General features: G+C 33.8%; 1 non-coding gene across 1 annotated transcript; it reads right to left on the reverse strand.

Moving 5' to 3' along the window:
* Window positions 1-2,701: 2,701 nt before the first annotated feature.
* Window positions 2,702-2,808, reverse strand: LOC145060622 (small nucleolar RNA R71). The gene has a single exon (XR_013686839.1). It is a non-coding gene; the product is annotated as a small nucleolar RNA R71 (small nucleolar RNA).
* Window positions 2,809-11,642: the final 8,834 nt, after the last annotated feature.

Genomic DNA, 11,642 nt, shown 5'->3' on the forward strand with positions numbered 1-11,642 from the left:
ACATATCCTTTTTAATTATTTATATTAATGCTTAGTAATATCTATTTTATATTTCTATTCACCTTAATTGTTTAGGTACAATTTAAGGAGGATAATTATCGGCACATGCACATCAACATAAAGTCAAATGTACGCTTTGCAAAATATGTAATTAAAATTAAATATCATATTTACTAATCAAATTATTTTAAAACTCTTGATGACATTTATATATAACGATATATTTTGTATGATTTCATTCTTAATTTTAATGTTTAATAATATTTGAAAGTTCATATATGAAACATTGGATGTTTTGGTGTAATACAAATAGTATAATACAAAGTTTATTAGTTCAATATTGTTTATTAATAGCACATTCAAAACAACTTATTTCTTATTTTATCCAAAAAATATTATCGGACATAGAAAAAGTAGATTATATTAATGTTATACAAAAACTTATAATATATATTGGATATTATAAAAGTAAAAGTAAAGTTTATAAGGTATGAACTACATTAGATAGTATCAAAATATAAATTGATAGATTTTTATGTTATTTGATAATTCGGTTAATGCCCAAAACACGACTAAAAACGTAAATTTCAACATATTTCTATTTTTAATCAATTAAAAGCATTATTGCGCAACGTGCGAGGTTACGCATAGTGTGTGTGTGTATATATATATATATATATATATATATATATATATATATATATATATATATTGCAAGTTATTTAGCCTTTGGACTTTACTCTCTCTCTCTCTTTCTCTCTCATAATTATTAAAAAAAATCGTTTTTAATTCCATTTACTCATTATAAATACATCTTTATATCATTTCAAAACCACATTTTTTTTTTCAATTCCATTCCAATTCTTTTAAATTTCATTCACATTTTCTCCGATTTCAATCAAATTTCATTTGAAATGGATGCTACTCTTAAGCCACTCAAAAGATGCATAAGATGGTGTGAAGAGGAAGAAGTGGCATTGATGAAATCTTTCATTGGCACTTTCAAAAATAACAAGGTAAATCCACAAATATTATCATATTTTTGGGAAACAGTTCTAGAACGTTTTAAGCACCAATTTGGGGTCCGGATCGCACAACACATCAAGCCACTTCAAAATGGAAAGATATGCGGACAAAGGTTAAAGAGTTTAATGCTATTTTCAACCACAAGATGAATAACCGGGAGCCCAATAACCGGGAGCCCACAGTTCCTGACGAAGAAGTTTTAAACACACACAAAAAAAAAGTATCGTAAACACAATAACATGAAAGATTTTATTTACAAGGCGACATGAAGTATTTTAAAATACCACTCTTCGTTTTTTAGAATTTAATCAATGTACTTGGCTTTAATTTGTCATTTTGTCTTTTTATTTAGAGTTTGTAGTATTTGATGTGTGTCTTTTCATTTTAATCGTTGTTTTAGGATTTAATTTACCTTTTGTTGTAATATGTTTTTTTAATTCGTTTTTAATAATTCTTTAGTTTTATTTTAGTACAAGTTTAATTTAAAAAATGAAAAATAAATAAAATGAATGTATTAGGATGAATAAAAATGATGAATTTTTATTATATTGTTGAGATAGAATAAATAAAAGTAAAAGAAAAAGGAAAAAAATATATACGACGAAAATATAAAAACTCATCATATGTATTGATTTATGGCATCCACTAATATTAGACCTTCCATCCTCATAAGAGAATATCATATAGTGATACAACAACTTTTTTTTGGTGTTCTAGTGTTTTTTTAAATAATAGCATAAACAAGATGTTTATTTATTTTTAAAAAAAATACTAGCAAAAGCCCACAATGCATTACAAGGAATAAAACAGAAAAGTGGGCTACACACAAATCGCTCGAACTGAAATCTAGTATTCGTATGATGAATTAGATCTATTACTCATATTACAAAAATCCAAATGTAAGAATTGCATGTAATGATATCAAACAAGTTCTCCAGTCCTTAAGCCTAAGGCAATCAAACAGAAGACCATTGAAAGGTACAAAGGATGTCATCATATCCAATGCCTCCCTAATCTAAATTCGTACATGTTAGAATGCCATGTTTCCAATTCTCAATCGCGTGATATTTACTTCGATTGACATCCAAGAATTTCCTAATATAGTATATTTTGCATCAAATCCATTAAATAAAATCTTTAATTTGATGATGTTCCTAAATCCTAAGGGAAAAGTATAAATAAATGATAGAGACAGATTCGAGATGTTCAACCTATTAAGAAACAAAAAATAAACACAAACAATACTTATACTAATTGTCTTCTTCTTTTCCTCTTGGTGATTACAACTATAATAAACAAGAAAGTGAGAATCATGGACCTAAATAAATGAAATAATTAAATATAAAAAACTCTATCGTTTCCATTTGTCTATGTTAATCTCTAGTGATGGCTATTTACGAAAAATTTTCAGTTGATATAAATGTTAAAAGAAAAAACTTTCTGCAGTACAAAATAAGAAGAATCAGTCCTTCATACAAAAGATGTGGAAGAAATTGTTGATCTATTTAACTTTTCGGGAATAGATAAAGATACAATAATGCTCCCACTATTCCCAATAACTTTACAAGGAATGACAAAAAGATGGTCAAAATCTATAACATCAGGAACTATAAATATCTGACAACTATTAAAGGTTGAATTTGTAGAGAAATACCGTCTGCTATGTAGGATAGAAAAACTCAAAAAGAAAATCTATAATTTCCAACAAGAAGAAGAAGAATCACTCTATGAGGTTTCAAATAGATATATGAAAATGCCGATAACATGTCCTCAACATGATTTAAACCAACACTAGATCCTAAACATCTTTTGTAACAGAATAAATATACAAACTTGGAAAATAGTAGACTATAGAGGACCGATTCCAAAGAAAACGCTAGTAGAAGCAAAATGGCACAACATACTTAAGAATGGCACCCTCTTGATCACATATTAAAGAAATCAGAAAAGTTATCTGCAGGTTTTGCAAAATTAGAAGATCTAGGAAGCCATTTAAAATTGATGACTAGTGAACTACAAGAAATAAAAGGGGTATGCGATTATTGTGGGGAAGCTCACCTAATCCACAATTGCCCTTTTGACACAAAATGGAAATAAAAAAGAAGAAATATGCCTATCATTAGGAGACAAGTATGATGATTATAAATTATATGATGAATGGTTAGAACGAAATAAGAAAATTCATTCAAAGGAAATTCCAAAGAAATGGGAATTAGAGGATTTGATTGCCCAGTTCATTGATATCTCTACTCAAAGGCAGAATGAAACAGAAGAGTTAGTTATAAAAATTAAAGAATCTATTGATCTATCTTTACAAGAACATCGAGATTCTATTAGAACCATAGAAAATCAGATAAAATAATTTACAACAAGACAAAAGCCAGAAGTAGAAGCCATTGGGAAAAGAAGCAGAAAATACTAGAACCTTTACCCACAAGACCTAATAAAGGTAAGAAAATAGTAAACAAACAATCAATATACCATAACCACAAGAAAACCATAAAGTTGGATCAAATAGGGAACCATCTAAACTAAAGGAATATAAGCCTACCATTCCATATCCTTAAAGATTAAGAAAACAAAAACAAGAATTAGAATATAAAAAATTCTTGTATCATATAAAAACATTACAAATAAATGTATCATTCATCGAAGGAGTGTAATGAATGCTAAAGTATGCAAAATTTATGAAAGAACTAGTTTCGAATCGAAGAAGGATGGAGGAAGTTTCGAGTGTAATTATAAATGATGAGTGTTTAGCAGCAATGCCAAAATTACCAGAAAAGATGGATGACCTTGGCCGTTTAACCATACCATGTCAATTCAGGAATTTAGAAGTCACGCAAGCCCTCACAGTTTCTGGAGCAAGTATAAAGTTGATGCCTTATTCTTTTTATTTAAAACTTAGTTTATATAAGCAAAGACTAACACGAATGGCAATTAATATGGAAAATAAATATGTTACATTCCCTAAGGGAATGGTCAAAGAATTATTAGTCAAAGTGGATAACTTTCTCATTCCAATAGATTTTGTAGTATTAGACATGAGCAAAGATGGGCAAGTACCAATACTACTCGAGAGACCAGTTTTAAACAACCCTAGGGATTTATTTGACATTTATGAAAAGACAATAACATTAAGAGTTGGAGGAGAAGCAATAACTTTTAGAATAGACAAAGAAATGAAATACTCAAAAGTATGTGACGATTAAGCATACGGTATTGATACGATAGACTTAATTGTAATAGAAGATATATTAGAAATGAAGGATACAAAAGCACACAAAATGTTAACACTAGGGGAAGAAGATTTTGACCTAGAGATATATAGAGGAACTAGAAAGGTTATTAAGAAACATAAAAGACGAAGAATACTCTTAAAATGACCCTTAACAAAAAAAATCAAGAACTAAAAATTGACCAAAATTCTAGCCGTGAATATCAAATATTGTCACGAGAAATGGTCGAAAATTTTAAATTTAATAACTTATATATGAAGAAATCTAACTGGCAGAGAAAGATCAAGAAATTCCTCCAGAAAAGCATGTTAAATTAACCTTAAAACCCCTCCCTAGTTATTTAGATTATACATTTTTAGAAAAGGAACTGAAACTACCTGTTATAATTGCTAGAGACTTAGAGCAACAACAAAAAGATAAACTGATCTAACTTTTAAAGAAAAGAACGAAAGAAATAACATGGAAATTAGCAGATATTAAGGGAATAAATCTAGCATATTGCTCTCATAAAATTCTAATGGAAGAGGATTCAAAACCTAGTGTACAACCTTAATGAAAATTAAATCCTAAATGCAAGAACTTTTTAGAAAGGAAGTAGTAAATTTTTTAGATGATGGACTGATCTACCCCATCTCAGACAACCCTTGGATAAGCCCGATTCATGTGTTACCAAAAAAGGTTGACGATTTAAAGGAATGCAAAGTTTTTTAGGTTGTGCTTGATTTTAGGGCATAAGGTTTCGAAGCTAAGGTTTTTTAGGTCGTGCTTGTGTTAGGGCATAAGGTTTCGAAGTTAGGAATTGAAGTTGATATAGCAAAAATAGAAACTATAGCCAAATTACTACCACCTTCTAATATTAAATGAATGCGAAGTTTTTTAGGCCGTGCTTGATTTTATAGAAGACTTATAAAAGACTTCTAAAAAATCACACAACCTCTAGCATAACTATTACCAGGAGATGCAAAATTTGACTTCACTGAAGAGTTCATAAAAACTTTCAATAAATTGAAGAATATGTTAACTACAACACCAATTATAATAGCACCCCTTTTAAGCTAGTGTGTGATGTAAGTGATTATGTAATTGGAGCAATATTAGGTCAAAGTATTGAAAAAAGTTCAATCATATATATTATGCTAGAAAACCCTAAACCCAACACAAAAAATATATAACTACAGAAAAAGAATTACTAGCCCTAGTTTTCGACTTCGACAAATTTCGATCGTACCTAATTATATCTAAAACTATAGTTTTTACCGACCACGCAGCATTAAAATACCTTTTTCATAAATAAGATTCAAAACTAATATTTATAAGATGAATTTTATTATTACAAGAATTCGATATAAAAATACACGACAAAATTGGAACATAAAATGTAGCAACTGACCATCTTTCTCGATTTGAAACACAAATCTAGATAAAATAGAGGTTGATGATACTTTTCCTAATGAATATCTAATGTCAACTGACAAGGAGACACCTTGGAATGCATATATAATCAATTACTTAGCTGCCGATATATTATTGAAAAATATAACTACCAGCAAAAGAAAAACAATTATTTTCTTACTTAAAATATTATATTTGGGAAGATCCTTATCTCTTTAGAAGCTGTATAGATGGTATAATCAGAAGATGTGTATTTGGAAAAAGAATAAAAAAAATTCTCTAACATTTTCATGGAGGACAAATAGGAGGACATCACGGACCAAATTATACTAGTAAAAAAGTATTTTAAGCAATATTCTTTTGGCCCACAATTTCTAAAGACTCCATACAATTTGTTAAAAAATGTGATGATTGTTAGAGGACTAGGAATATTACAGTGAGGAATGAAATGTACCAATAATGTATTCAAATTTGTGAGATGTTTGATGTATGGGGAATAGACTTTATGGGCCCTTAATAGTCTTCATGAGGAAATAACTACATACTGGTCATAGTGGACTACGTGTCAAAATGGGCCGAAACACAAGCTATCCCAACAAATGATGATAGAGCAATAGTTTGGTTCCTAAAAAAGTTATTCTCTAGATTTGGTGTACCAACAACATTAATAAGTGATAGATGAGCAAATTTATACAATAATCTAATGACTAAAGTATTACAAAGATATGGAGTCATCATATAATATCTATTACTTATCATCCACAAATAATGGTCAACCAAAAATAACCACTAGAGCATTAAAGAGGATTTTGGAAAGGTCAACAAGATTAAATCGAAAAGAATGGTCAGACAAGTTAGATGACACACTTTGGGCATTTAGAACAACTTTTAAAACTCTAATAAGAACAACCCCATTCAAATTAGTTTATGGTAAAACCTGTCACCTTCCTATAGAAAGACAATACAAGGCTTATTGGGCTTTGAAAAATTGTAATTTAGAATCTTCAGACATAGGAACGCATAAACTCTTTCGATTAAATCAACTTGAAGAACTAAGAAACGATGTGTATTCTGACTCTTTAATTTAAAAAGATAAGGTTAAAAAATGGCATGATGCTAAACTAAGGAGTAGACGATAATTCTTTAGTCGTGATAAGGTACTTTGGTATAATTCAAGAATAAAGTTACTTATAGGAAAACTTAAATCTCGATAGGTAAAGATGGTAATAACTTTAAGGTGATTGGGCAAAGACTAAAACGATACGAGAATCATATAGGAGAGATAATCCAGGAGATGAGGAACAAATTCCTCTATCTAAAAATTAAAATAAACACAGGATAAAAAGAGTCTAACTTTCAGCTCTTAAAAGAAGCACTTGTGGGCGGCAACCTAACTTATATATTAGAATAAACAAAATTTTGTGATAACATTCTTTAGATTGTCATATAAAACTAAATCTTTCCTAAATATATAATCTAAACCAGATTATTAAGCCCAAATAATAAAATTCGATCATCATGATTTTCACGCCATGATTTTTATTTCGACAAAAATTAAAACCCAAGCCCCCCCCCTTATATTTTCTCATTCTCTCTACCAAATTTCCCTCTCACTTTCGTGGCAATTCTTCCCGAACAACCTAGAACTCCAAAATTCTTCAATTTTCTTCAACAAGGTAACAATCCAACATCTATATTCCATTAGTCATTGTCAATTTATGTTCAATTCTTGAAAGATTGCCTTAGAACTATTGAATCTTTTATTTCACATGAGGAATTGGTGAAATCATGTATTGCTCATGCCTAAAGCACCATTGTATGTCATAGAACAAACCCTTGATATCTAGGTATTACACTGTGTAACGTCCCAAAAATACGAGCCAGAAATTTCATTTTTAAAACATACCATTTGCAAAACATTATAAATAAAACATTCATGGATCATGACATTTCACAAAAGATGTTGTTTGTCTGGAAACCATTTCGTAAAACATAATACTATCAGAGTACAAAACCCCAGGAGGATCCCATAGTGCGGAATACAAAGCGTGTGTGTGAAGTACCGCTACCGTGTCGGCTCCTTCCCCTTCGAAGAAGAGGTACCTAAAACCAAAACTAAAAACTGTAAGCACGAAGCTTAGTGAGTTCCCCCATATTACCACATACCATACAATTATATATCATACACACTGCCGGGCAATTCTGGGGTGCCCGACCTACCCGGTACGACCATTATGGGGTGCCGACCTACCCGTGTCAAGCCGTTCTGGGGTGCTGACTACCCATGTTAAGCCATTCTGGGGTGCTGACTACCCATCGGTCCTAACAACCGATCCTCGGGGACTATTTCACCCCTACTGCTACTATCACATATAACATATCATGCCAGCACATAAACATATCATCACATACTGCCAAACATATCTGGGGTGTCTGACCTACCATTCGGTCCTAACAACCGATCTCTACTACTATCACATATACATATCATGCCAGCATATAACATATAAGGTAGTAACAAACCTAGATGATATCACAAAGACAATCATCTAACATACAACTCCTACTGGTGGGCCGGCATTGTGGCCGTAGACCCACCGCTATGGGAAGGTAACTCACCTCAAAGTAGTTGCTGATCTGTGTGGGAATTGACTGTCTTCTGCTGCTGCCGCTCCGAAAATCCTCCGGCTATAATTCCCACAAAACCCTTAGTCAAATACTGCTAACCGACCTCAGGGTAAAATGACCATTTACCCCTTACCAATCAAGAGTCAAAGTCAAAGTCAACTGCCAGTTGGCCCGACTTGCCGAGTTGACTTGCCAACTCGCCGGGTCCCTATCCCTTTGTCCGACCATAAACCCGTCTCTACTCGTCGAGTTAAACATTGACTCGACGAGTTCTCCTACTAAACTAAAGGCCAATAGTCCTACATCCTACTTGCCGAGTTGTATGAACAACTCGCCGAGTTCATCTTCATCCGAAGAACACTCTATGCTGAGACTCGCCGAGCTGTATGAACAACTCGCCGAGTCTGTTCTTGAGGCAAGAAGATTGCCTTGAACTCGCCGAGTCATGGCATTGACTCGCCGAGTTACTTCATGAGTGAGTCTGGCTTCCGACCCACTGAGTCACACCCCATGACTCACTACTCCAACCCACAACACGAAAAAAGGGAAAAACTCGGGGACTCGTGACTCGACTCGCCGAGTTAGATGAACGACTCGCCGAGTCTGCCACATGCAAATACTATACACGCGATTCTGCTTGAATCCAGCTCATGTCATTCATAGATCTGGGTTTCTAGGGCCTGATTAACACGTAAAGTTTCAAACTTTACGTGTAAATAATCACCCATGAGGGTTTTAGGGCTCAAAATGCACCAAAAGAGTAGATCTAGGGCTTTCATGCAATATGGCTCCATAATGGCAGTAGATCCAAGCTCCTGGAGCTCAATCATGCCTAGATCTAGAGGCTAAACAACTTATTACGAACCCTAAAACACAAACAAGCTTGGGGAAAGGCTCAAGAAGGACTTTCATGGAGCTACAAGGGACAATAAGCATGAAAACAGAGGGAAACTAAGTTATACCTCAAGGAAATCACTGAGATAACACAAATATGCCTGACCTCCTTCTTCTCTTCTTGATCTACTCTCCTTCCCTCTCCAAATCTTCAAGAAAACACACCAAAATGCTTCAATCTCACAAGGAACAAGGCTTGAACGAAGTATAGAGCTCTGAGGGTGAAGGGGGCGAGCTTGGGGGCAGATAAGAGGGTTTAAAAAGGATGCAAACCCTTGAAATTTAGGGTTTCATCAGACAGCGGGGACTCGCCGAGTCGTCAACTTAAACGTGTTCCGGATCCCGTCTCTACTCGGCGAGTCGGACCTACAACTCGCCGAGTCCAAGGCTAAAAATGAACAACAGTAAGATAAATTTTACGTACCAGGAACCAGGTGCTACACGCTGATTACAGTAGGATCTATTCAAAGTTCCATCTGATATTCGCACCCTGATTTTCTTCTAATAAAATTTTAGTTATCTTTCATCCATACTAATTAACTTTCCTTTTCAGAATAATTTCTAGGGTAGCTCAAAGGGGCGGATGGGCTGCTAGCCAAAGCAATCCAGTCTTACAATTGATAGAATTTACGGACGAAACTGAAAAGGCTACATGCAAAACCATGCAAACTAAATGAGTGCTTTCACTAGCTTTCGCTCCTTCCTACTTAATTTATTATAATATAAGTGAGTGGCCTATTGGGAGCTTTTTAGTCATAGTGGGAGCTTTCGGAAATAACTTTGCAGGTCAAGATCATAGGAAGAGGGAAGAACAAGGGAGAAGATCTTTTTGAAAAGAAGACGATTCCAAAGAAACTCAAAACGGAGAATAGGATGCCTTAAAGGTAAATAAGAAAGATCATAAATAAAAAAGAAAGAAAATAGCTGCCTAGCCCGCGGGAAACAGAAGGTTAGGTTAGGAAGGGAGAAAGGATATTTACCAAGACTACTGAAATAGCACAGATTCGGCTTGGGAGTTCTCACTCGGGCTACTAATCTCCTCTTCTCCTACTCATAAGAACCAGAACAGGTACTCGTAATCGTCCCTAACCTCTGTCTCTAACTTATTCCTTTTCCTCTGTCCTTTTACCCTTTGAACAGCAAGCCGAAACTGGATTACATGTCAATAGAGAAAGCTATCAATGGTCACATTGAGATGGGAACAGATGGGAAGTTCGCCCTCCAGTTCTATTCCTTTGGATGAGACGGCGGTGAGCAATCGATAGAGAGCAAGGGATACTAGCGCTCTTCTACTCATATTCCTTGCTTCAGTTGGTTCAGGAAGCTTTGGCATCGAGACGCATTGGAGTGCAATGGAGCAAGTGGCCCTGTATTAATAACTTGAGGAATATTTAGCGCAATAATATCAAGATAATGATGGCGGAGCTTTCTGATGTCAAGGATGGATAAACCTTTTTTACTTTTATGAAACTACTTACAAGGAATTATGTATGTAGTTTTTCACAGCCTAAAAATATTTAAAAAGTTAGACATCCTTGTATGACATTTAGATTAGGTGGGGTCATAAGAACTTTGAGTTTAGTAGATTTTTCATTTGCCACTGGGATTGACACATGCGAAGAGACTCAGATAGGTGCATTCATAGCTTTCTTCACCAAATCTTACAAATTTGGTCCTCTTGGCTACTTTGTAGAAGAATTATAGGACCAAATTGCAACAAGAACAAGTAAGGCCTCTCAAATCTACAAACCAGCTCATTTCTTACTGCATCGCCTCATTGCCACCTCTCTCCAACAAAGAGCCAAATTTGACAAAGTCAATGAATCGAACATTCCTCCACGATATTGTATGATCTCCAAAGAAAATGCAAACATCCATTTCCTTTTTCCCAACTACCTGATGAAGAAAGGAAGTTAAACCAAATCATTTCAAGGTTGCCACGTTGTTAGTAAACTAGCAAGGCACTTTGGTCTACTTAGAACTGATGTGGTAAGAAGCCTTAACGCCACTTCTAGAAGATTCATGAATGAAAAATACTTGAGAGATATGATGATATTGAAATAAGATCCAAAAAAGTTAGGGAGTTGGATTCTAGCTGTATTTTGTGCAACATGAGAAGATAAGGATAAGGATGAAGAGATATACTTTGAGGAAAAAGGTGATAGTAGAAAAGGTAGGGACCGTTGAAATCATGACCCTGAATATAGATAATGATAAATATCTTTGACATCTATTAGTCAATAGCTGCATATGGTATCTGCCAGTTAGGATACATGGGGAACATTTTGAATCGACAATAAAAACATATGCGGATAAGTGACAATGAGATGCAATGGATGTATGGATATATTATAGGTTCAACCATAAAGAATTTTGGACCATTCCCTGATCCATATGCATTATATCCTTACTATCGTGATTTCTCCTACCAAAATCTAAATGTGCCTCATGCTAGAGATTGAT

The sequence above is a fragment of the Lactuca serriola genome, chromosome 6 (assembly GCF_051521515.1).
Source record: "Lactuca serriola cultivar US96UC23 chromosome 6, Lser_US96UC23_V15, whole genome shotgun sequence".
Lineage (NCBI taxonomy): Eukaryota > Viridiplantae > Streptophyta > Magnoliopsida > Asterales > Asteraceae > Lactuca > Lactuca serriola.